This window comes from Haematobia irritans, chromosome 4, assembly GCF_050003625.1.
Source record: "Haematobia irritans isolate KBUSLIRL chromosome 4, ASM5000362v1, whole genome shotgun sequence".
NCBI lineage: Eukaryota > Metazoa > Arthropoda > Insecta > Diptera > Muscidae > Haematobia > Haematobia irritans.
Window position 1 is genome coordinate 168,695,064 of NC_134400.1, and position 26,606 is coordinate 168,721,669.

At 33.9% G+C, this 26,606-nt stretch overlaps 1 protein-coding gene across 9 annotated transcripts in view; it reads right to left on the bottom strand.

The window, feature by feature from the left end:
• Positions 1–26,606, bottom strand: part of axo (axotactin) — a 396,767-nt gene that overhangs the window by 320,378 nt on the left and 49,783 nt on the right. The gene's annotated exons all lie outside the window — the stretch shown is intronic.

Sequence of the window (26,606 nt, forward strand, 5' to 3'; positions counted from 1 at the left end):
CTGGAAAAATGTTTGACACTCATTTTGGTCAAATATTCGTCTAGTGTGACCATACCCTTAGAATAAATAACAAATCAAAAAATATTATAAAAAATATTTATTTGGCAAAATATTGCAAACATTTTAATTCACACCTTAAGAAGTGGTGCAATGACTGTGGGAATGGTTGGCATCCGTCCTACGACAAGCACATATAAAATTATTCGCTTCTGGGCCAATTTTGCACCACTTCCGGATGCAAAAAGAACATTTTCACTACTTTTTGTGAATGAGAAATGAGCTTAGACTAAAGCCATTGAAATTCTTAGTGAATAAGCCGAATGTTATAGGAAAAATCTCCTAAAAACAGTTCTGAAGCCCTGGGCAGGAAAACATTTCGGCCGCAGACCATGGACATTCCAACCAAATTCAGAAACATCGCACACCGCAAATGCTTTAAAAAGGAGGTTCCTCTCTTCATTTCTTCCGCAAAATGACCACCAAAATCTCCGGATCCCAATCCGTACAACTTTTACACTTGGGGTTTTTTGAAAAGTAAGGTTGGCATTAAAAAATACTAAAGTGCCGATCATCTCAAAACGCCCCTCACAGAGTCACTTTCGTGCGCTGTGAAGTGAATTTGTCGGGCATTTTAAAATCATAATTCATGCCAAAAGTAGCTCATTCGAACAAATGTAAACTGTTTCTTAAATGTTATTTCCGATATTTTATGCCTTTGAACAATAAAATTAAAAAAAAAAAACATGTATATACGGCCGTAAGTTCGGCCAGGCCGAATCTTATGTACCCTCCACCATGGATTGCGTAGAAACTTCTACGAAAGACTGTCATCCACAATCGAAATACTTGGGTTGTGGTATCTTAAAACTTCTTAACATCGTTTTCTAAATTGTGAGTTAGTCCATACGTGGTATATATTAGACAAAAAAGTTATGTATAGGTAAGTCTACAAATAATTACGAATCGATATGGACTTTTTGCACGGTACGTAGAGAGCCAGAATTGAAAAATGGGGGTCACTTATATGGGGGCTATATACAATTATGAACTTGATATAGACCAATTTTTGTGTGATTGGAAATCGATTTATCTGAGGGATATATATAACTATAGACCGATATGGACCTAGTTAGGCATGGTTGTTAACGACCATATACTAGCACAATGTACCAATTTCAACTCACTCGGATGAAATTTGCTCCTCCAAGAGGCTCCAAAACCAAATCTCGGGATCGGTTTATATGGAGCTATATATGATTATGGACTGATATGGACCACTTTTGGCATGGTTGTTAAATATCATATACGATCACCACGTACCAAATTTCAAGCAGATCGGATGAATTTTGCTTCTCCAAAAGGCACCAGAGGTCAAATCTGGGGATCGGTTTATATGGGAGCTATATATAATTATGGGCTGATGGGAACCAATTCCTGCATGATTGTTGGATACCATATACTAACATCACGTACCAAATTTCAACCGAATGGAAAGAATTTTGCTCTTCCAAGGGGTTCTGGAGGTCAAATCTGGGGATCGGTTTATATGAGGCCTATATATAATTATGGACCGATTCCGACCAATTTTTGCATCGGAGTTTGAGGCCGTATATTAACACTACGTACCAAATTTCAACTAAATCAGATGAATTTTGGTCTTCCAAGAGGGTCCGGAGGTCAAATCTGGTGATCGGTTTATATGGGGGCTATATATAATTATGGACCGATGTGGACCAATTTTTGCATGGTTGTCAGATACCATATACTTACACCATGTACTTAATTTCAGCCCGATCGGATGAAATTGGCTTCTCTTAGAGGCCTCGAAAGCCAAATTTGGGGGTCCGTTTATATGGGGGCTATACGTAAAAGTGGACCGATATGGCCCAGTTGCAATACCATCCGACCTACATCAATAACAACTACTTGTGCCAAGTTTCAAGTCGATAGCTTGTTTCGTTCGGAAGTTAGCGTGATTTCAACAGACGGACGGACGTACATGCTCAGATCGACTCAGAATTTCACCACGACCCAGAATATATATACTTTATAGGGTCTTAGAGCAATATTTCAATGTGTTACAAACGGAATGACAAAGTTAATATACCCCCCATCCTATGGTGGAGGGTATAAAAAAAGAAAATTTGTTCAAATTTGAAAAAGATTTATTTTTTGGTTTGAAGAAAGATCAAGTTCGAAAATGGGCTATATCGGTCCAGATTTTGACATAGCCCCCATATCGATTTGGGGTTTTTGTCTTCTAGTTTTTTCCGATTAGCCTAAATATCGAAATCTAGACGCATTTTAGAACCACAACCACAAACTTGGCTATAACAAGTATATACAGCAGTAAGTTTGGCCAGGCCGAATCTTAACTACACACAACCATGAATGAAATATAACAGTTACCCAGCAAAACAAAATGGAAGTTATTCCACAAACATTTCTTTTAAAGCCCATCCCAGAATCGAGTTTTTCCAACTTCCGATGCAGTCCTTTTGGACAAGTCCACAAACATTTCTTCTAAAGAGCAACGCGGGATCCCCAATGATTTTTTTCCACTTCCGATGCAGTCCTTTTGGACATGTACACAAACATTTCTTCTAAAGCGCATCTTGGGATCCCCCAATGATTTTTTTCTACTTCCGGTGCAGTCCTTGTGGACAAGTATTAGAAAGAACGCAATCAGGCTATTTTAAATGCAAATTTTGGACAATTAAATTTTACAAAATAATAGAAAACTAATAAAAAAATTTAATAAAAAATAGAAAATCCATAAAAAAGTAAAAAAATAATAATAAAAAAAAAATTCATCCCCGCTGGGATTTGAACCTGTGCCGTTTGACTTTTTCACTTCCATGGAAGTTCTTTTGAGAAGGGTTTGCAAATTACGAGAAGTTTTAATTTTTTGTTGATTTTTAATGGAAAAATATATATTTATACGAAAATATATTCCGAAAATAAAAAATAAAAATGATGCATGACATAAAAAAATATATTTTTAGAAAAATATTTGATAAAAAAATTGCCGCTGGTGAGATTTGAACCTGCGTTTCTTATTTTTTCGTTCATACTAATAAAGAACATCTCGAGAAGCAATTATAATGTTATTCCCTGGTGTCGTATTACGAACATATCACACACATTTGAATTGACCTTTCGACGCTTTATGTTCAATGGCGTTGGTGGCTGAGTGTGCTAAGGCGTTCTGTTATGGTGCCAGTAAACCCAGGTTCAATCCCTGGTCGGAGCGAAAAAGTTTTTCAAATTGTAAAAATTAGATAATAGGAAAATAATAGTGTAATAAAACATATGGATGAAAAAAAAGTGAAATTGGTTGAAAAAAAAATTTTCGCTTTTTAAATTTCTTCATTCAAATTAACTTCCAGGGCACAACTTCTAAAGCAATGCAAAGGATCCAAAAAGGGAGTACTTCCATCCTATGACAAGCCCATGTAAAATTCATTGGAGATGATCCAAGTTTGTACTACTTCTGGATCACAGATTGGGGATCCAAACTACTTTTTTGGAAGCTCTTTTTTTTGCTGGGCACTTTTGAAAACTCGTCGTCGTAGCATGTTACTTGATAATATATAGCGGGTAACTTGATAATGTATAGAATATGATTAAATAACGCCTTGATTTGAAATTTTACTTTACAGTTTCAAGCATCTTTCATGATCAGTGCGCCTTCTATACCCTCAAGAATTGAAATCGGTCGATATGGAGGCCTTAACAAACGCAGCGATAAAAACTAAAGCCGCTACAACTTCAGGCAAATCAGATAAAAACTACGGTTTATATAAGCCCACGGAGTTAAATAGGGAAATCAGTCTGAATTTTGTGTATCGGTGTATATTTTTGGCATAGCACCCATGTACTATGCCAAAAATATACACCGATACACAAAATTCAGCACACCTAGTTGTGGTTCCGAAAAACCTACAGAATTTAGACACCAAATCGGAGGGCGGGTTTATAAGGGGTATAAGTTATATCAAAATCCATACCGATACACAATTTATTCGTAACACCTATTTCTCAAAAACCTTCAGATTTTAAATTTCAAGCAAATTGAATAGAAACTACGGTTTCTAGAAGCTCAAGAAGTAAAATCGAGAGATCGGGCTATTTGGGGACTATAGCAAACCATAGACCGATACACATCATATTCGGCACGCTTGTTTCTGGTCCTAACATACCTTTAGATTTCTAATTTCAGGAAAATCGGATGGAAAATACGGTTTCTAGAAGCCCAAGACCCAAAATCAGGGGTCGGTTTATATGGGGGCTATACCAAAACATGGACCGATATGGAGGCTAACCCAAAACATAGCCCATCTTTGAACTTGACCTGCTTGGAGACAAAAAACGAGTTTGTGCAAAAATTAAGCAAGATAGCTAGGACCGATGCACCTCGTTTTCGACACACCTATTTTTGGTCCTAAAATACCTATAGATTGGGTCCATGGACCCAAAATAGCTCTAAATTTCTATTTTCAGGCGAATTGGATAGAAAATACGGTTTATAGAAGCCCAGACCCCAAATTGGGTGGTCGGTATATATGGGGGCTGTTCCAAAACATGGACCGATATAGCCCATCTTCGAACTTCACCTGCTTAGAGACAAAAAACGAGTTTGTGCAAAAATTAAGCAGGATAGCTAGGTTAGGTTAGGTTAGGTGGCAGCCCGATGTATCAGGCTCTCTTAGACTATTCAGTCCATTGTGATACCACATTGGTGAACTTCTCTCTTATCACTGAGTGCTGCCCGATTCCATGGTAAGCTCAATGACAAGGGACCTACTTTTTATAGCCGAGTCCGAACGACGTTCCACATTGCAGTGAAACCACTTAGAGTAGCTTTGAAACCCTCAGAAATGTCACCAGCATTACTGAGATGCGATAATCCACCGCTGAAAAACTTTTTGGTGTTTGGTCGAAGCAGGAATCGAACCCACGAGCTTGTGTATGCAAGGCGGGCATGCTAACCATTGCACCACGGTGACTCCCAAGCAAGATTGCTATATTATTGAAGGCTGTAGCGTGATTACAACAGACATCCAGACACCCAGACGGACATCGTTATATCATGTTAGAATTTCTCCCTGATCAAGAATATATATCGGAAATCGATATTTCGATGTGTTACAAACGGAATGACAAACTTATTATAACCCCATCACCATTCATGGTGGTGGGTATAAAAAGGAGCTAAAGGGTGATACGGTCAAAATTTGTTCAAGGGAAATCGCGTGTAAATCGGTGAAATCGTTTATTTAAAAAATCAAATTAAATTTCTTTTTCAAGTTCAATTAGTATTAAATTCAGGAAAAATATTCAGTTAGGCTTTCGCTTTTCCAAATCCGGCCTCACGCTTGACACCTGCCATCAGATTTTGTACAGCCATCTTGTCCACCTTCTTCGCCGCAGAAAACCAGTTTGCCTCGAACTGCTGCTCTCCTTAGCATTTTTTGGTCTTCTTTAGGTTCCGCTTGACAATAGCCCAGTATTTCTCAATTGGGCGGAGCTCTGCCGTGTTGGGAGGGTTCTTGTCCTTGGGAACCACCTGCACGTTGTTGGCGGCGAACCACTCCATGGCCTTTTTACCGTAATGGCAAGATGCCAAATCCGGCCAAAACAGTACGGAACAACCGTGTTTCTTCAGGAAAGGCAGCAGACGTTTATTCAAACATTCTTTCACGTAAATTTCTTGGCCACAGGTACAGATGGCTTGCCAAACCAGATATTTCTTTGCGAACTTTAACAGTTTTATGTGCTTGAAAATATCTGCTACTTTCCCCTTCCTTTTGTCGTATAAAACTCCTGTCCCGGAAGCTGCTTGTAGTCGGCTTTGACGTAGGTTTCGTCGTCCATTACCACGCAGTCAAACTTCGTCAGCATCGTCGTGTACAGCCTCCGGGATCGCGCTTTGGCCGTCGTATTTTGTTTTTCATCGCGATTTGGAGTCACTACCTTCTTGTAAGTCGATAGTCCGGCTCGTTTTTTGACTCGATGCACGGTTGTAGACGATACACCCACCTTATTTGCGACATCTCGGAGAGAGAGGTTAGGGTTTCGCTTGAAACTACCGGCAACTCTCTTTGTCGTCTCAGCGGCTTCCGGTTTTCGATTTCCCCCCGATCCAGACTTCCTGGCTGTCGACAAACGTTCCCCAAACACTTTAATTACATTTGTAACGGTTGATTTGGCAACTTTTAGCGATTTTGGCAGCTTTGCGTGCGAATAGCTCGGATTTTCGCGATGCGCGAGCAAAATTTTGATACGCTGCTCTTCTTGCTTGGACGGCATTTTGACAACTGAAGAGTGAATTCCAAAATCAAAATAGGAGCAACATTCTACACACACACACACCTTCAAAATGAGGGGTGTTTTTAAATGCAAAATTGAAAGAAATACGTCAAGTTTATATTGACCAAATTTTCACCGTATCACCCTTTAATATAAAAGGGCAGCAATTAGTGATAAGAAAGTTCCTCATTGTGATATCATAATGAACTGAATAGTGAAACTGAAATAACGGACTGCCACCATACCTAACCAAGCTGTGAGGATTGTGGTGCGTATCGGTCCATGTTATGGTATAGCGCCCATAAAATTTGTAGACTTTACTGCTCGTACTCATTCGAATACCAGGGAATTTTGATTTCAAAGCAAGACGCTATGTCAAAATTTTCTTGCACACTATCTGTTTGAGATTCCTCTAAAACATAAACAATAATGATTCTTATCCAATCCAGATCTGATGTAGTCTCCATATGGAGAAACTTCAAATTTAACTTCGGGAAGTCTATCATTTGAACTGATTTTCTGTAGGCAGTATGTTTCTTAAAATCCACCTGAGATTCTATAGTCTTTCAAGTAACCCACTAAGATGGGGAGCTCTCAGAGGAAACTATGATGTTTGGATCATGGTGGTTTCACCATAATGTGAAACGCTGTTCGGAATCGCCGAATCGGGCAGCCCTCAATGTCTAGAAAGAAGTTCACCGCTTTGCTATCACAATGGACGGAATAGTCTAAGTGAGCCAGTTTGATTTAAAGATTGATTTTTTGTATTACATTTTTAATTAAAACTAAAAAAAAAATCATCACTTTTTTAACTGGCTTAGTCTTCCGAGTTTGAATAAAGTTAATTGTAAGAATTAATTAATTAATTGAAAAAAATTCAACTTCAATCAACTTTTTAGGTGGAAATATTTTGGTGATATTTTTTTCTGTGTAACCTAACCTAAGATTCAAGCAGGCCGAACTTATGGCTGTTTATATTTGTTTCAGTTCAATTGTATACAGTAAAGTTTTATGATCCTTAGTTTTTGGAATATTTTAGGGTAGATTTAAGTCAAGATTTATGTGCCTGTACTGTGCTTACTTGCTTTTTTATTTCGATTGTAGTTTTTGCTATAGCTTTTGTCCTTCCGTGTACCGGAAGTGCAAATAAGATGGAATTTAGTTTTTTTTATGCTTCCATTGGCATTCATTCTATTTTCTTTTCACTTGTTTTTCCACACCAGCTTTTATCTTTCACTGAAGCATGGCCAATCGCTATCTTTCTCTCAGTTATTTACGGAACGTATGGTCGTTTTTAACTTTTAACATAAAACGACTTGACATTGACTGATGATGGCCCTTGAGTCAGCTCCTATGTGTAATGGAACGAAGTTAACTTGACGCAAGATGAAATCCTAACCCATCCTTACAATGATTGGGCGGAACAGCAGGATGGAATGTCACAAAAAGATGCATTTTCTGCGAAGAGATATAATTTTCCCTCTAAAAGATGACTTTTGATAATGGAGTAGTACAAAGCAAAGTAAAAAAAGAAAAATTAAATTTATATGGAAATATGAGATAAAGGAGTTTTACGCAGAAACCCAAATTTCCCCATACTATGTGACTCCTAATAACAAATAATCTTCTCTAGTCAAATATGACAACAATGAATGGATTATTTTCAAATAAAGAAGTGTTATAAAGTTACTAGCAAAAACTCTTTTCATCAGGCAATCATATAACTATAATTGTAAGATTAGCACTAATATTGGAGATACTCACAATATTACTCTTAGATGTTTACGACATGGATACACCGGGAAGAAAGTAAAATGTTATAGGAAGAATGACCAAACTCGTGCGAAAATTGAATTAAATTCTACTCCACATTTACACCCTCAAAAAAAAAAAATCGCTTCTGTAACATATATCCCAAACACATTTTGCTTCAAGCATATATATTTTCTGGATTGCTCCAAACAAAATATTGTTTGTATTGTTCAAACATATTATGCTTCACCTAAGGGCAAAACACTGGTAGAAACAAGAATATACAGCACTAAGTTCGGCCGGGCCGAATCTTAAATACCCACCACCATGAACCAAATATTAGGGTTTCCTTTGAAATTTCAGGAGGGCTTGAGGACTTGAGGCACTTCCCGAAGATAAATTTAAAGATTTCACCTATGAGGACTATATCAGATTCTGGATTTATAAGAACCATTTTTGTTTGAGTTTTAGAGGAATCATTAACATCTCTTGTAAGTGTGCAAGAAAATTATAAAATAACGTCTTGATTTGAAATCTTAAATCTGTAGAAGTAAAATCTGGAAATTTTGCGCGCCTTCTACACCCTCAAGAAGTGAAGTCGGTCTATATGGAGGCATTACCAAATGGACCGATAAAAACTTAATCTGATACACGTTTTTGTGAGCCTAAAATACCAGAATATTTACAATTTCAGGCAAATCAGATAAAAACTACGGTTTCTAGAAACCCAAGGAGTTAAATCGGGAGATCGTTCTTATGGGGGCTATACTAAAATATCGACCGATACTCACCGTTTTCGGCACAGCTCTTTATGACCCGAAAATACCTCTAGATTTCCAATTTCAGGCAAATAGGATAAAAACGTCGGATTCTAGAAGCCCAAGAAGTAAAATCGGGAAATCGGTCTATATGGGGGCTATACCAAAATATGGACCGATACTCACCATTTTCGGCACACCTCTTTATGGTCCTAAAATACCTCTAGATTTCCAATTTCAGACAAATTGGATAAAATTTACGGTTTCTATAAGCCCAAGACACCAAATCGGGAGGTCGTTTTATATGGGGACCATACCAAAACATGGACCGATACTCACAATTTTTGGCACACGTATTTGTGGTCCTACAATACCTCTAGATTTCCAATTTCAGGTAAATTGAATAAAAACTGCGGTTTCTATAAGCCCAAGAAGTAAAATCGGGAGATCGGTCTATATGGGGGCTATACCAAAATATGGACCGATACTCACAATTTCTGGCACACGTATTTGTGGTCCTACAATACCTCTAGATTTCCAATTTCAGGTAAATTGAGTAAAAACTGCGGTTTCTATAAGCCCAAGAAGTAAAATCGGGAGATCGGTCTATATGGGGGCTATACCAAAACATGGACCGATACTCACCAGTTTTGGCACACCTCTTTATGGTCATAAAATACCTGTAGATTTCAAACTTCAGGCAAATTGGATAAAAACTACGATTTCTATAAGCCCAAGACCCCAAATCGGGAGGTAGGTTTATATGGGGACTATATCAAAACCTGGACCGATATAGCCCATCTTCGAACTTGACCTGCCTGCAGACAAAAGACGAGTTTGTGCAAAATTTCAGCACGATTGCTTCATTATTGAAGACTGTAGCGTGATTACAACAGACAGACAGACGGACATCGTTATATCGTCTTAGAATTTCTCCCTGATCAAGAATATATATACTTTATATAGTCGGAAATCGATATTTCGATGTGTTACAAACGGAATGACAAACTTATTATACCCCCGTCACCATTCTATGGTGGTGGGTATAAAAATTGTTAATGAAATTTTCTTTTTGTGGATATATTTTTAAGGCGCCAATTGGTTACTTCCATTATTTTACTTGCAGCATATTCTCTAGGTCTCTCTTTCCAAAAACATATATATTTATAGGCTATTTCTAAATTAATATATGTTTGCATATAAGCATATTATATTTACAAACATTTTATGTCCCAAACATAATATGTTCTAACATATATGCCCCAAACATGTTATACTAGTTTATTAACATCATATACTTGCACTTAAAAATATTGTGTTAAAAAGAGACCCATAGTTTAGTATACCGATGATCTTAGAATTAAATTCTGAGTCGATTTAGCGGTGTCCGTCTGTCTGGCGGTATATGTAATTTTGTGTGCAATGTACATTCGATTTTCCACAAATTCGATTTTCCACAAATTTGGCACAGAGTTTTACTTTGGCTCAAAGACAATCGGTTCAGATTTAGATATAGCTGACATATATATTTATCACCGATCTGGTCATAATTGACGTATTTAACAACGTATTTGCCTAAAATTTCTTAGAGCCATATGTTTTGGGGCTCTCGCAAAATGTGCAAAATGTGCAAAATATTAGCCAAATCGGTTCAGATTTAGATATAGCTCCCATATATATATATATATATATATATATATATATATATATATATATATATATATATATATATATATATATATATATATATATATATATATATATATATATATATATATATATATATATATATATATATATATATATATATATATAGTTGAGGAAATAGGGTAGAATGTTTCACATTATAGGTCCATTTTCAATGGGACTTTCCTCCACTTGACTCGATATTTTCCATAGAGAATATAATTAATATGATATTTAAGAGTGTCAAGTTTGATCTAATTTGGTTCGGATTTAGATCAAACATCCAAATATTTGTTCTTCTTCTCTTATGCAAATATGGCCAAAATACCCACATTTTACACAAAATTCTGTGATGATTTCCCCATATCGTAGTCATATCCTACACACTGTAATGCCAGACTTTCCACAGAACGGTTGAGTTTCAAATAAGGCTCCGACTTGTGGAAATATCGCCCGACGTGGCCAAATAATATATCACAACCCACAATTGACTACATATCTTGGTGAGATCTAACCAATGTCCTTGTAAAATCCCCACTGCTAAGTAGCAAAATTTTTAAAAAATACTTAAATTGTCCTATATCTCGAATAAATATGTATCACCCGATAAATCATAAATGCTCTTTTGTACAATTGCATTGAAATTGCTCTAGCTATATACACGCAAAGAAAAAAAAACGTTTGGAAAACGTGTACCGAAAACGTTTTTCTGTTGTTAGAGTTTTTTGAATTGCTTCGAAAAGTATACACTTTTATCAACAAAAAAATTCGTTTGTTACAAAATTTTTATTTTTTTCAATAAAAAAAGTTATTTTTGAACCAACAACACAGTCCATTTCGTTTATATCAAACACTGTTCTTTTCTAAATTTAGGTCTTTAATAAGACACATTTTACAGTTCATAGTAAAAATTTAATATAGTAGAATGTAATGTTGAAATTTTTTTCGGAATCTTCCGATCATATCTGGAATATAAGTAAAAAAAAAAAAAAACTTTGGTCGAAGCAGGGATCGAACCCACGACCCTTGGCATGCAAGTCAGACGTAGCAACCACTGCTCCACGGTGCCCAACTAAATGTATTTTTCTGTTAAATAAACTTTGTTTAATCGGCTCGTGGGCGCCACAAGCTATGCTATATAAATATAACTTAGTTATATGGGTAATTGTCTACTGATGACAATAACGGCTACATGGCTCAGTGGATAGTGTGTTGGCTTACAAATTGCATGGTCCGCGGTTCGATTCTCCGTCCAGGCGAAAGGTAAAAAAAAATTTTAAAAATTTATAAAATCGTATAATTTCTTCTACATTGTTTGTGTTACAGAAAAAGGTGCTAAGAACTAAAAAACTTCGTGGAAGTGAGAAAGATGTGAGGGAAAATGCAATTAGCCAGAAAAAAATTTTTTGAGTTAGTCTTTATGAAATTGTTTTTACATCCTAGAAAAGAATAAACGTTTATCACAACAAAATATACTTTTCTTCCAAATACACTTCCTTTCAACGAAAAGCAAATGAGAAACGAACTTTGTTTGTCTAAAATTTCGTTTGGGAGGAAAGAATTATTTTTTTGCGTGTATTCCCCATATTTTTATACCCTTCACCACTACTGTGGTACAGGGTATAATAAGTTTGTGCATTTGTATGTAACGCCAAGAAATAGTGGTCATCTTTTAGTATACCGATCAGCTTACAATTAAATTTTGAGTCGATTTAGCGATGTCCGTCTGTCTGTCTGCCTGTCTGTCTGTCCGTCCGTCTGTCTGTATATGTAATTTTGTGCACAAAGTACAGCTCGCAATTTAAGTCCGATCGTCCTCAAATTTGGCATAGGGCCGTTTCTTGGGACAGAGACAATCGCTATTGGTTTTGGGAAAAATCGGTTCAGATTTAAATATAGCTGCCATATATATTTATCCCCGATGTGGTCATAGTTAGCGTGTTTATCAACCGATTTTCTTGAAATACCGTACATCCAAATATTTTATGAATCTGGAAAATCTTGCGAAATATCAGCCAAATCGGTTCAGATTTAGATATAGCTCCCATATATGTCTTTCATCCGATTTAGACTCATATGACCACAGAGGCCAAAGTTTACTACCGATCTTCGTGAAATTTTGCACAGAAGATAGAATTGGCATTCTACCAATGCTTGGTAAATTTGATTGAAATCGGTTCAAATTTAGATATAGCTCCCATATATATCTTTCGTCCGATTTGAACTTGTATGGCCACAAAAGCCAGAGTTTTGCCGTGATTTGCTTCAAATTTTGCACAAGGGGTACGTTTAATAGTATCGTAAAGTGTGTCAAATTTTGTTAAAATCGGTTCAGATTTAGATATAGCTCACATATATATATTTCGCCCGATTTGGATTTATATGGTCTCAAAAGCCAGAGTTTTGCCCTGACTTACTTCAAATTTTACACAAGCGGTATTTTTAACGATACTATTATATGTGCCAAATATGGTCAAAATCGATTCAGATTTAGATATAGCTCCCATATATATATATATATATTGTCCGATTTGAACTTATATGGCCTCAAAATCCAAGGTTTTGCCGTGATTTGCTTCAAATTTCGCACAAGGAGTACGTTTAGTAGTATAGGTAATTGTGGCAATTTTGGTTGAAATCGGTTCAGATTTAGATATGGCTCCCATATATATCTTCCGTCCGATTTGCACTCATATGACCAGGGGGGGGGGCAAAGTTATACTCCCATTTACGTGAAATTTCGCATAGATAGAAGAATTATTATTCTAACTATACATGTCAAATTTAGTCAAAATCGGTCCAGATTATATATAGCTCCCATATATACGTACACCAGAGTTGGGGAAATGTGGTAGACTGTTACACGTTTTAGACCCATTTTCAATGGATGTTTCCTCCAATTAACTGGATAGCGTTAGCCGATTTAAATTTTAATTCTAAAGATTTTGTAGAAGTAAAAAAATTGTCTCCTTTATATAGCTTTCAGCAAATGTGAAGTAGTTGAGATGGTAACACAAATTTTGGCCTACATAGGGGTGAAAGGTATAATATAGTCGGCCCCGCCCGACTTTAGACTTTCCTTACTTGTTTTTTGTAACTTTTTGCACTCCTCTATACATGTTATTAAATACTCATTTTCTTACTCATTCTGGGATCAGTTCAGACCAATTTAATTTCTATTTTTTCAGCCACATTGGTAGATTTTTTGTTGCTTCATTGTGCCATATATATACACATTTGGTTTTTGTGCGAACAAATTGAACTCACATAAAAGGACTTTAGAATGTCTGAGATAAATTCGCAGTAAAGGACCTTGGTATGTCTGACAGTGTGCAACATTTTGTACAAGCTGAGCCTCGATTCCTTCGTTGTGTAATACAAAAGGGTACAATGTCATATATCACAGACAAATTTATTGCGCGAAAAAGAAGTTCCAACGCATAAATTTCTAGGAAATACCATGTCCTCCAAGGCGACGATGATGTCGACGTTTGACATAGTCAATGACTTTCAACATTGCATGGTGGAATCATGCCACATGTATAGTGACTAGAGGGTTAATGTCTTATTTGGCCCTCGATGCGAAAAGAAATTTTAAAGAGAAAAATAAATTTGAAGGACAGGTTTCACAATTACCTCTTCCATCAATGTTTTCACGTCTGCAAAATACTCCATAAGTACACTGAACGAAAAATCAACTTCGTAAGTAACATATAGAAGAATTGATTTCCGAGTATGTATTCTTGATCAGCGAGAAATTCTAAGACGATGGGAAATTGTTCGTCCGTCTGTTATCATTCTGATATTTGGCGCAAATTCGTTTTCTGTCTGCAAGTTGGAAAATTATTCCAAACCCCCCCCCCCCCCCATTTTTGTTCTCTATTTGTCAAGACACCATAATTTTTATCCGATTGCTTGAAATTAGAAACTAAGAGGGGTTTTTGGTTCACAAAAAATTGTGCCTAATATGATGTGCATTAGTTTATGATTTGGTATAGCCCCATCAAGAAGCGGAACATTGCTTTTAAATACACTGAAAAAAAAGCATGCCTGGTTCCAAACATTTTGTGTTTACTGTTCTATACCCTCCACCATAGGATGGGGGGTATATTACCTTTGTCATTCCGTTTGTAACACATCGAAATTTTGCTCTAAGACCCCATAAAGTATATATATTCTGGGTCGTGGTGAAATTCTAGATCAATCTGAGCATGTCCGTCCGTCCGTCTGTTGAAATCACGCTAACTTGCGAACGAACGACTTGAAACTTGGCACAAGTAGTTGTTATTGATGTAGGTCGGATGGTATTGCAAATGGGCCATATCGCTCCACTTTTACGTATAGCCCCCATACACAGAAAAAAAAAGTGTCTCGTAAATTTAAGAAGATTTTTACAATAATTTATTACAAGAATTTTCCAGAATTTTAGTTCATTTTTCGTATCTTCAACGAAAATTAACTACTCGAAAGGAAATTTTACAAATTCTAAGTAGCAATCGTTTAGTTCATGGCCTACAAAATACGATGGAAATTTCCTTAAAAAATTTCTTAACTGGTAGTTAAAAATTCGTTTGTCATGCTATAAAACTACTTGTGAAATGTAAAGTATTTTCTAAATAATAAGTGCAATTTACCATAAGATTTTTTTGTATGAGAAAATATTTTTTACGAAAAATGAACTTGAAAGTGGATAGCAATTTCTTACTGACAATTCCTATGGTTAATAATTGTTGGTAAAAAATTTCCCAATGAAATATTTTTAGTTCACATGTAATTAAATTTATAGACATTTTCGTCAAAAATGGGTAGATATCATTTCATGAAGTTTTTGCTAATTTTAAGTTAAACGTTTCATCGTTCTTATACTGATATGCATTTAAGAGTATTGTTTTTAGAGTAAATTGTGGACAGATGCGATGAACTAATGCATAGTACAGAGATCGTCAAATTGGAATATGTTTAATGTAAAGATGATGTTACTTGAATTTTTTTGAGAGTGAGAGCATGCAATGCAATAATGAGAAATGGTAGCGAGTGATGGGGATGTTGTGTATATCGGAGAGAGGGGTTGTTTTTGTTCTTTCAGTGGTTTGTGTGTGTGTTTATTATTGGCGAATGGTTTATTTGTCTGGATGAGGTGTTGTTTTCAATGAAGGCACATGGGTTTTTGTTGTTGTAGGAATGTTTTGGTTTTGCTCGGTTTTGTTTGGCATGTTTCAGTTGTATAGTTGGCGTTGGCGTGGGCTGTTGCATCTTTTTAGCAAGTATGTAACAAGGGAATATAAAGGTATGGAATATTTTGTTTTTTTTAGACATATATTGGTGTTTGTTTATTAAAACTTTGAAATGAAAGTTATTAATATTTTAGCGATGAGATGTACGATGGCGAAGTGATGATCGGTAGCTTAGAAAAAAGTTATTAAGAATGTTCAATATTTAGGAAAAAATGCTGAAATGGAAAGTATATTGAAATTGTTTTATCTAATTTAATTTTTATTATTCAATGTAAAAAATAAATATTCAATTTCAGAGTAACTCCAGATGAATTTGGAAAATTGTTTGTTACACCTCAGCGTATAGTTTAATGATAAATAGGTAAGACTTCTTTTTCAATGTGGGTTTCTTTTAAAAAATAATATTCTTTATGTATATTATTATTTGCTAATTATTATTATTATTTTTTTAACAAGTTTCATGTTTTTCTTTGTTGTAAAAAATATCTAAGTTAAGAGCAACCCCAGATGGATTCGGGCAAATTTTTATATTTCTCCTCAGCGTATAACTTAATAGGGAAGTGGTAAGTTTTCTTTTAAAAATTGGCTTTCTTCTCACTAGAATATTTACGTTTTAATGACATTTTTATTGGTTTTTAATACCTTATTTTAGTATTACTTCAATCAAATATTTTTGAAAAATTTTTGTTACACCTCAGCATATAGTTTAATCATAAATTGGTAAGTATTCTTTTTAAAATGTGGTTTTCTTTTAAAAAGGATATTTTTTATTTATATCATTATTTGCTAATTATTATTATTATTTTTTTTTTTTGAAACTAGTTTAATGTTTTTCTTTGTTGTAAAAAAAATATTTAATTTCAGAGCAACCCCAAGATGGATTCGGGCATATTTTTATATTCCTCCTCAGCGTATAATTTAATAGAGAAGTGGTAAGTTTTCTTTTAAAATTTGGCTTTCTTTTCACTAGAATATTTAAATTTTTATGACCTTTTTATTATCAAAATTACATGTTTTTAATACCTTATTTTAGTATTACAATAATCAAATATTTTTGGAAACAAATTTAATATTTTTATTGTAAAAAACAAATATTTAATTTCAGAATAACAATTTGGAAACATTTTTATGAATTGGTAAGCTTTATTTAACATTCTTTTAACCAGAATATTTAGTTTTTTTATACATATTATTTCTTTAATTAGATTTTTTGGAAACCAATTTAATGTTTTCTATTTAATGTAAAAAATAAATTTTTAATTTCAGAGTATCCCCAAATGAATTTCGATAACTTTATAACCTCAGCGTACAATTTAATAGAGAATTGGTAAGTTTTATATTAAAACTTTGGCTTTCTTTTGACAAGAATATTTATTGTATTATGTCCTTCACATCGATAACAACACAGTTTTATGAGTTAATATATTACTTAATTCATTATTTCTCTAATTGTTTCAGGTACAAACTTTATGAGGTACGTTTATCTAAGAAAAGTTGAATTCCTTACACCATTTAATAAAATGCCCCCAAATATGGTAAGTTACAAGCTAATTTAAAGAGATTAAAAATTATATTTTATTACCATGTTAATTTTTAACAATTTTCATTATTCCTTCCATTTTTTTCAGCAAGATATGTGAATATACTATCGATGAATAAAAAAACTAAGGAAAAGTCAAAATGTCCAAATAGCGAGTTAAAATAAACTACTTTCTTGTTCCACGTGGTCATAATTTTTATTCACAAAAACGTTGTATTAAGAACTCTCATCATAATTTTTTATAATAAAGTGCTTTTGCTTAAAGAAAGTTGAATTATAATGTATGAAAATTTTCATAATAGTAAAACGGGTTGTTGTTCCTTTAATTATTTAATTTCTCTGTACTGTGGAATGATTGATTTAAAAATAGTTTAGTCGTCGACATTTTAAGGAGACTGTTAACCACTTTTTATTATCGGGTTTCCCAAAAATAAGCAGGTAAACCAAAATAATACTGACTTTTTAACTTGGTAAGGGTATATAAATCTTATGGTGTTGTAAAAATGAACTAAAATACAATGTTATAGATTAACTAAAAGTTAAGAGAATTATAAACTAGACAAGTTGAAAAAAATTTTAAGGGCTAAATCATGGTCAATATTACTACAGTTTAGTTCATTTTGCAATGGAAAAGGGTTCACTGTTTTTTCAGTGTATAAACGAACCCCCAGATTTGGCTTGCGAATCCTCTAAGAGAAGCAAATTTTATCCGATCCGGCTGAAATTTGGTACATGATGTTAGTATATGGTCTCTAACAACTATGCAAAAATTGGTCCACATCGGTCCATAATTATATATAGCCCCCATATAAACCGACCGCCAGATTTGGCTTACGGAGCCTCAAAGGGAAGCAAATTTCATCCAATCCTGCTGAAATTTGGTACATGGTGTTGGTATATGGTCTCTAACATCCATGCATAAATTGGTCCACATCGATGCATAATTATATATAGCCCCCATATAACCGATCCCAGATTTGGTTGCGTAGCCTCAAAGAGAAGCAAATTTCATCCGATCCGGCTGAAATTTGGTACATGGTGTAAGTATATGGTCCCTAATAACCACGCAATAATTGGTCCATATCGATCCATAATTATATATAGCCCCCATATAAATCGATCCCCAGATTTGATCTCCGGAACCTCATGGAGGAGCAAAATTCATCCTATTCGGTTGAAATTTGGTACGTGGTGTTAGTATATGGCCGCTAATAAACATGCCAAAATTGGTCCCAATCACAAAAAAATTGGTCAATATCGGTTCATAATCATGGTTGCCACTCGAGCCAAAAATAATCTACCAAAATTTTATTTTTATAGAAAATTTTGACAAAATTTTATTTCTATAGAAAATTTTGTTAAAATTTTATTTCTATGGAAAATTTTGTTAAAATTTTATTTCTAAAGAAAATGTTGTCCAAATTTTACTTCTATAGAAAATGTTGTCAAAATTTTATTTTGTCAATATTTTATTTCTAAAGAAACTTTTATGGAAAATTTTGCCAAAATTTTATTCCTATAGAAAATTTTGTCAAATTTTATTTCTATAGAAAATTTGGAAAAATTTTATTTCTATAGAAAATGATGTCAACATTTTAATTCTTTAGAGAGTGTTGTCAAAATTTTATTTCTATAGAAAATTTTGTCAAAATTTTATTTCTATAAAAAATTTAGAAAAATTTTATTTCTATAGAAAATTTTGTTAAAATTTTATTTCTATAGAAAATTTTGTCAAACTTAATTTAATATATACCACAATAAGTTTAATATATACCACATATGGACTACCTTGCAATTTAGAAGACGGTGTTAGGAAGTTTTATGATACCTTGTCATCTGCAAGTGATACCGCAACCCAAGTAATTCGATTGTGGATGACAGTGTTCAGTAGAAGTTTCTACGCAATCCATGGTGGAGGATACATAAGCTTCGGCCTGGCCGAACTTACGGCCGTATATACTTGTTTTCAGCTAGTTTTCTTCATGTGCTATCAAAGTCCTTTAAAAACGAGTTAACGACAACTTTATTTTCCAAATTAAGACTCGACTTCCAGTAGTAATTATGCCATGTTTCAAGTAAAAAACGTCTCTAAAATAAAGTGTTGAAAAACATGTCCTATATTTGAACGATTTTTTGCTTTGTAGTCAAGATGCAAAAAGACAACAAATTTAAAGACAATTTCATTAAATTTAAAGAATTTTTCTGAATTATTAAAGTCAAGTTGACCGTAGCCCAAACATTTTTTCTTTCATGTTATGATACCCATTTTTAAGTGAAATCACTTAATTATAAGGACAATACGACTTCATTGAAAAGTTTATCGACTTTTGGACAAAGAAAAAACTTTATATAAGAGAAATGCGTCTTCTATGCTATGAAGAATTTGCATTCGTATTTTAAAGACATGAAATCTTTGACCTCACGACAATATTTTTTTCAGTGTATGGATACGAAAATATTTCAATATGGCCGAGGTCTCCCTTCGTTCGTCCCTGCACTCAAAGGTTACTTGGATCCAAAGATTTTGATTTTCCTTTAAGGATTTTGGTATTTATGCCGACCCAAAGATGCGGCTTCTTTAAAATAAAGACATTTTTTAGCGACTTATCTGACTTTAAATCTAGGATCAATCAAATTAAAATTAGGATACCAATCCCATTTATCGAATTTCCATTATCTTTTCGCGGTATATTAATAAAGCTATTCACGTACAAAGAAATGTTAGCTTAAAAATCCAAACTATAACGAATACTTCAAAGTAAAAAAGGAAATACCCTTTAAACCAAAGATGCTAAATCCTCAAAATAAGTCTTAGCCTATATTTGAAGTGTTTTTATCTTAAATCTAAAGATTCAGTATTTCCGTTGATTTAAGGACGATTTCGTTAAATCAAAAGTGCGTTTCTTTATTCTAAGAAGAATTTGCCGTAGTTGAAAGACATGCGACTTTAACGGAGGGACACCAACATTTGTGTCCTAAATTTAATGAAAAAAATTTGTGAAGCAAAGATTATAAACTTTAGAAATTTGTCCCAAATATTTTGTAAATTTCGCATCCTAAAATTTAGGTTACGTAATCCTTAATATCACGTAAATATTTTTTTCAGTGTGGTCCCCATACAGTCTGATCCCCCGGTTTAATATCTTGGGCTTTTAGATACCATAATTTATATTCCATTTGTCTGAAATTAAAAATCTAGCGCTCCATAATAGATGTATTGAATACGATGTGTATCGGTTCATGCACTGAAAAAAATATTGTCGTGAGGCCAAAGATTTCATGTTCTTAAAATACGAATGCAAATTTTGCTTAGCATAGAAGGCGCGTTTCTCTAATATAAAGTTTTTTTCCTTGTTCAAAAGATGATAAACTTTTCAATGAAATCGTATTGTCCTTATAATTAAGTGATTTGACTTAAAAATGGGTATACATAAAATGAAATGAATGTGGGTAAAAATGGGATAACATGAAAGCAAAATTTTTTGGGGTAAGGTCAATTTGACTTTAATAATTCCGAAAAATTCGTTAAAATTTAATGAAACTGTTTTTAAATTTGTTGCCTTTTTTCATCTTGACTACAGACCAAAAAATCGTTAAGAAATAGGAAAAGTTTTTCGACACTTTTTTTTAACGACGTTTTTTACTTGAAACATAGCATATATATTTTTCAAATAGACGAAATCCCCTGGAAGAAGTCAACAAGTATTGACGAAACGTTGGGATAAAAATGTAAAAAGGTTTTCTTCTTTACATCAATGAATTTAGGCCCAACTAGCTAAATAAAACATAAAAGGAATAGCATATATTCTACTGGAAATCGAGTCTGAATTTGAAAAATAAAATTGTCGTTAACTCATTTTTAAAGGACTTTAAAGGCATATGAAGAAAAAAATCTTAAAAAACGAATAATTTAAAATATGCTTCCTAAAATCAAGTACACAAAATCCAAATTTAAAAGGAAAAAGTGTCTTAAAAGTATCCTTATTTGTATACTCCGCTTCTTTTGCTCGGAATCAATACTAAAATTGTTAAAGTAAAGCCAAAATCTTTGGAACCGGCCATGCATTTTTTTCAGTGTGCTACGACATAGCCCCAATTTAGACCGAACTCACGATCGAAACGATAGCTCGATTCGTTCGGTAGTTTTCGTGATTTCAACAGACGGACGGACACCGTAAGATCGACGAGTTAGTATACACGTTCCCAACCCTAATCTACGAGGGCGGTTCGGAAACTTCTTAGCCTATCAATGAAAGAGAATAGTTAGTTTTTCAAAAATATTTTTATTTTTCAATATAATCTCTTGAAACTTCAATAAACTTAGTCCAACGCTTTTCCAGCAATTCTATCCCTTGATTAAACTAGTTTTCCTCAAGGTCTTCAGAATAGTGGTTTACAACTGTAATTGCATCTTCATTTGAGGTAAAACGCTTGTCAGCATGGATTTTTTTTAGATTTGGGAAGAAATAAAAGTCACTGGGAGCTAAATCAGGAGAATAAGGTGGGTGGTCAAGCAACTCGTACTTTAATTCGTTGATTTTAGCCATCGTTAAAACACTCTTGTGCGCTGGTGCGTTGTCTTAATGAAAAATTATTTTTTTGTGTTGTAAGCCAGGACGTTTTTCTCGAATTTGTACATTTAATTGATCCAAAAGTTTGCAATAGTACTCTGAATTTATTATTTTACCCTTTTGCAGATAGTCAATCAATAAAATACCTTTGAAGTCCCAAAAAACCAGCCGATTGAATTGTTTTTGCCTTTTTTAAGGCACTTCCTCCAGCTTCAGTCCATTGTTTGGATTGTTCTTTTGTATCTAGAGTATTGTGGTGGATCCATATCTCATGAATAGTTATGAAACGACACTTAAAATCCATTTTAATCCATTTTCGCCTAAAACGATCCAAACAAGCTTGAGAAATGTTCATTCTTATGCGTTTTTGATCGACTGTTAACAAATGCGGCACCCATCTTGCAGAAAGCTTTTTCATCTGTAGTTCTTCATGCAAAATTAAATGGACTCGATCATTTGAGATACCCATGATATTAGCAATTTCACGCACTTTTATTTGTCGATCATTATTACCATATCATGCACTGGCTAAAATTTCTGTTGTTGTTTCTGCTTTTGGACGTCCACTACGTGGTTCATCTTCAATGCTTGTACGACCACGTTTAAATTCAGCAACCCAATTTTTTACGGGTGCATATGAAGAAGCACATTCACCTAACACATTCACCATATCATTATGAATTTCTTGTCCCGATAAACCTTTTTTATGTAAATATTATCTTTGTAATTCAGTTTGTAACACATCGAAATATTGCTCTTAGACCCCATATTCTGGGTTTTGGTGAAATTCTGAGTCGATCTAGCGATGTCCGTCCGTCTGTGCAAACCACGCTAACTTCCGAACCAAACAAGCTATCGACTTGAAACAAATTCAATTTTCCCGTTTAAGGAAATTTATTTCGTGCATTTAACTTATTTTTATTTGGATTTTAATGCTATGTCAATACTTGTCGTATACGCGTTTGGTTCGAGTATGAAACTAACACGGTAAATGGTTTGATCTCCTCAGTAGTCAATTTCCTATCTTCCTACACGGTTGAAAAAGACTGTTTTTCATATGTTTGGCTATAAACATTATATGTTTGGAACACAAATTTTTAAACACAATATTTTTGAGTGCAAGCATATAATGTTCATAAACTAGCATAACATGTTTGGGACATATATGTTAATATGTTAGAACATATTATGTTTGGGACATAAAATGTTTGTAAATATAATATGCTTGAATGCAAACATATATTAATTTAGAAATAGCCTATAAACATATATGTGTTTAGTAGCTTGGAGCGCTATTTCACAGGGAGCGGTATTGAATTAAGTTGGTGGTTGTTGCTTATTATTACAAAATTAAAATTTTATTTTTCCTTGGGCAATTGATCAGCTACTTCTTTGATCCTTACAAACTGTGTGGTCCGCTGTTCGAATCCCCGTCCGGCAAAAGGTAAAATTAAAATAAAATACAAAATCATAAAATTGAATAATTTCTTCTACAATGTTTGTATTACAGAAAAAGGTGCTAAGAACTAAAAAATCTCGTGGAAGTGAGAAAGATGTCGGGGAATATACAATTGGGCAGAAACAAAATTTTGAGCATTCAGGTCGAAAACCTATGTTGTTAGCACCTATATTACCTGTTTATTTTCATAATTCATTATGATTGTAAATATATAAATAAATAAATAAAATTTTGAACACAATATTGTTTGGGAGAATTTTTTTTAAGCATATAATATTTTTGGGTGCAAAATGCTTCCAAACATATTATATGGTCACATAATAACATACTGTTTTTTGGAAGACAACATTATTGAATTTGGATGCAAAAATACAAAAGAACTTGGAACTTAGACTACCCAAACATATATTGTTTAGACCAATATGCTTTCAAACATATTATATATTGGTAGAGATCAAACATATAAATGTTTGGGCAATACTCAAAAATGTATATGCTTGAAGCAAAATATGTTTGGGAGTATATGTTACAGAAGCGATTTTTTGTGAGGGTGTAGAGTTTTTGTCTTTGTATCAGTGTCTTTTGTGTGTACGTAGTGTAGTAGACATTGAACGATAAGATACGTAACTCGATTTTAAATTTCTCAATACTTATTGCAAGGCAATTTAATATAGTGCTAAAATAATAAAACACAATAAATTTTGTTTTTTGTTTTTGTAACTTTATTTAAAATAAAACTTGTAATAGTATACTAAGGTACTTAAATTTATGTTATTTTATTGAAAAGACAAATTCACTTATAACAATTTCAAATAACTAAAGTAGACACTTTAAACTCTATGAAGTACTTCAATCTAATCATTGAAGAAAAACAAAGCAATCAATAATTCCACTCTGAAAATGTAACAGACAAGATTTCCACGCTTCAAGTGTGATTGAGAAACAAACCACAGGGTTCTCAGTTTGTAATGTCTGTCATTCGTAATTTCCTATTGAGTTGAATTGAAGCCTTAATATTTTGTGAGTGCTTCATTGTTCGGATTTCGTGCTTCAATTTCTTTTTGAATATGATTTCTTGATTGATGGCCAGAATGTCTTCTTTGCTACATAGATTTAAATTTCTGCCCGTTTTCTTAATTAATTTATCGGTTAGTGATAACTTGGTGCAGTTTAAATGCATCGGTTTAACATTACTTTGATGTAATTGCTCAAGATACATAAATATGACGTAGCTTATTGACATTTTGTAGTTATTCCTTTTGTAGTTAGTTTCAGTTTATGGAATAAAATAATACTGTGGCATGCCATTCGGACTACAAGATTTTAAATACTTTCTGTGGTCAGGTATTTCGATACTTCAAACCTATACCTCCCAGTGACCCATTTCGGGCGCAGGTATATTAATTTTCAAAATAAACAACATCATAAAAATATGTAACCATAAAGGGATTGTAAAAACATAGGCTATATGTTTAACATAGACAAGCATTTGTTTTTAAAATGGTTTTCTAATACACTGAAAAACAAGTAAGGAAAATCTAAAGTCGGCGGGGCCAACTATATTAAATATACCCTGTACCACTTTGTAGATCTAAATTTTCGATACCACATCACATCCGTCAAATGTGTTGGGGGCTATATATAAAGGTTTGTCCCAAATACATACATTTAACTATCACTCGATCTGGACAGAATTTGATAGACTTCTACAAAATCTATAGACTCAAAATTTAAGTCGGCTAATGCACTAGGGTGGAACACAATGTTAGTAAAAAAATATGGGAAACATTTAAATCTGAAGCAATTTTAAGGAAACTTCGCAAAAGTTTATTTATGATTTATAGCTCGATATATATGTATTAGAAGTTTACGAAAATTAGAATCATTTTTGCAACTTTTCGACTAAGAAGTGGCGATTTTACAAGGAAAATGTTGGTATTTTGACATTTTTTGTCGAAATCAGAAAAACATATATATGGGAGCTATATCTAAATCTGAATTGATTTCAACCAAATTTTGCACGCATAGCTAAAATGCTAATTATACTTTCTGTGCAAAATTGCAATTAAATCGGAGTAAAAGGTAGGCCACTGTGGTCATATGAGTGTAAATCGGGCGAACGATATATATGGGAGCTATATCTGAATCTGGACCGATTTCAACCAAATTTGGCACGCATAGCAACAATGCTAATTCTACTCCCTGTGCAAAATTTCAACTAAATCGGAGCAAAAAATTGGCCCCTGTGGTCATATGAGTGTAAATCGGCCGAAAGCTATGTATGGGAGCTATATCTGAATCTGAACCGATTTCAACCAAATGTGGCACGCATAGCTACAATGCTAATTCTACTTTCTGTTCAAAATTTCAATCAAATCGGTGTAAAAGATAGGCCACTGTGGTCATATGAGTGGAAATCGGGCTACCGATATATATGGGAGCTATATCTAAATCTGAAACGATTTCAATAAAATTTGGTACACATGACTACACTACTCATTGTACTCCTAGTGCAAAATTTCAACCAAATTGGGGTGTAAAACTCTGGTTTCTGGGACCGTATTAGTCTATATCGGTCGAAAGATATATATGGGAGCTATATCTAAATCTGAACCGATTTCAATAAAATTTGGCACACTTGACTATAGTACTAATTGTTCTTCTTGTGCAAAATTTTAAGCAAATTAGGGTAAAACTTTGGCTTCTGGGGCCATATAAGTCCATATCGGGCGAAATATATATATGGGAGCTATATCTAAATCTGAACTGATTTCTTCCAAAATCATTAGGGTTCTATTCTGAGCCAAAACACATACTTGTGCCAAATTTGAAGTCGATTGGACAAAAACTGCAACCTAGAATTTTATTATAAAAATGTGTTCACGGACAGACGGACATGGCTATATTGACTCAGGAGCCCACCCTGAGCATTTTTGCCAAAGACACCACGTGTCTATCTCGTCTCCTTCTGGGTGTTGCAAACATATGCACTAACTTATAATACCCTGTTCCACAGTGTGGCACTGGGTATAAAAAGCATGTCCGGTTTTAAAGATTTTGTCTTTACACTAATGATTATGGTATTGATTCCAAGCCAAAGAAGCGGAGAATTGATGTAAGGATGCTTTCAAGACAGAATTGTCTTTTAAATTTAAGTTGTGCGTACTTGATTCTAGGTAGCAAATTTTAATTCATCATTTTTTCTGTTTTTTTTCTTCATGTGCAATTAAAGTCCTTTAAAACGGGTTAACGACAACGACAAAAAATTTGGACTCGTCTTCAAGCAGAAAAGTG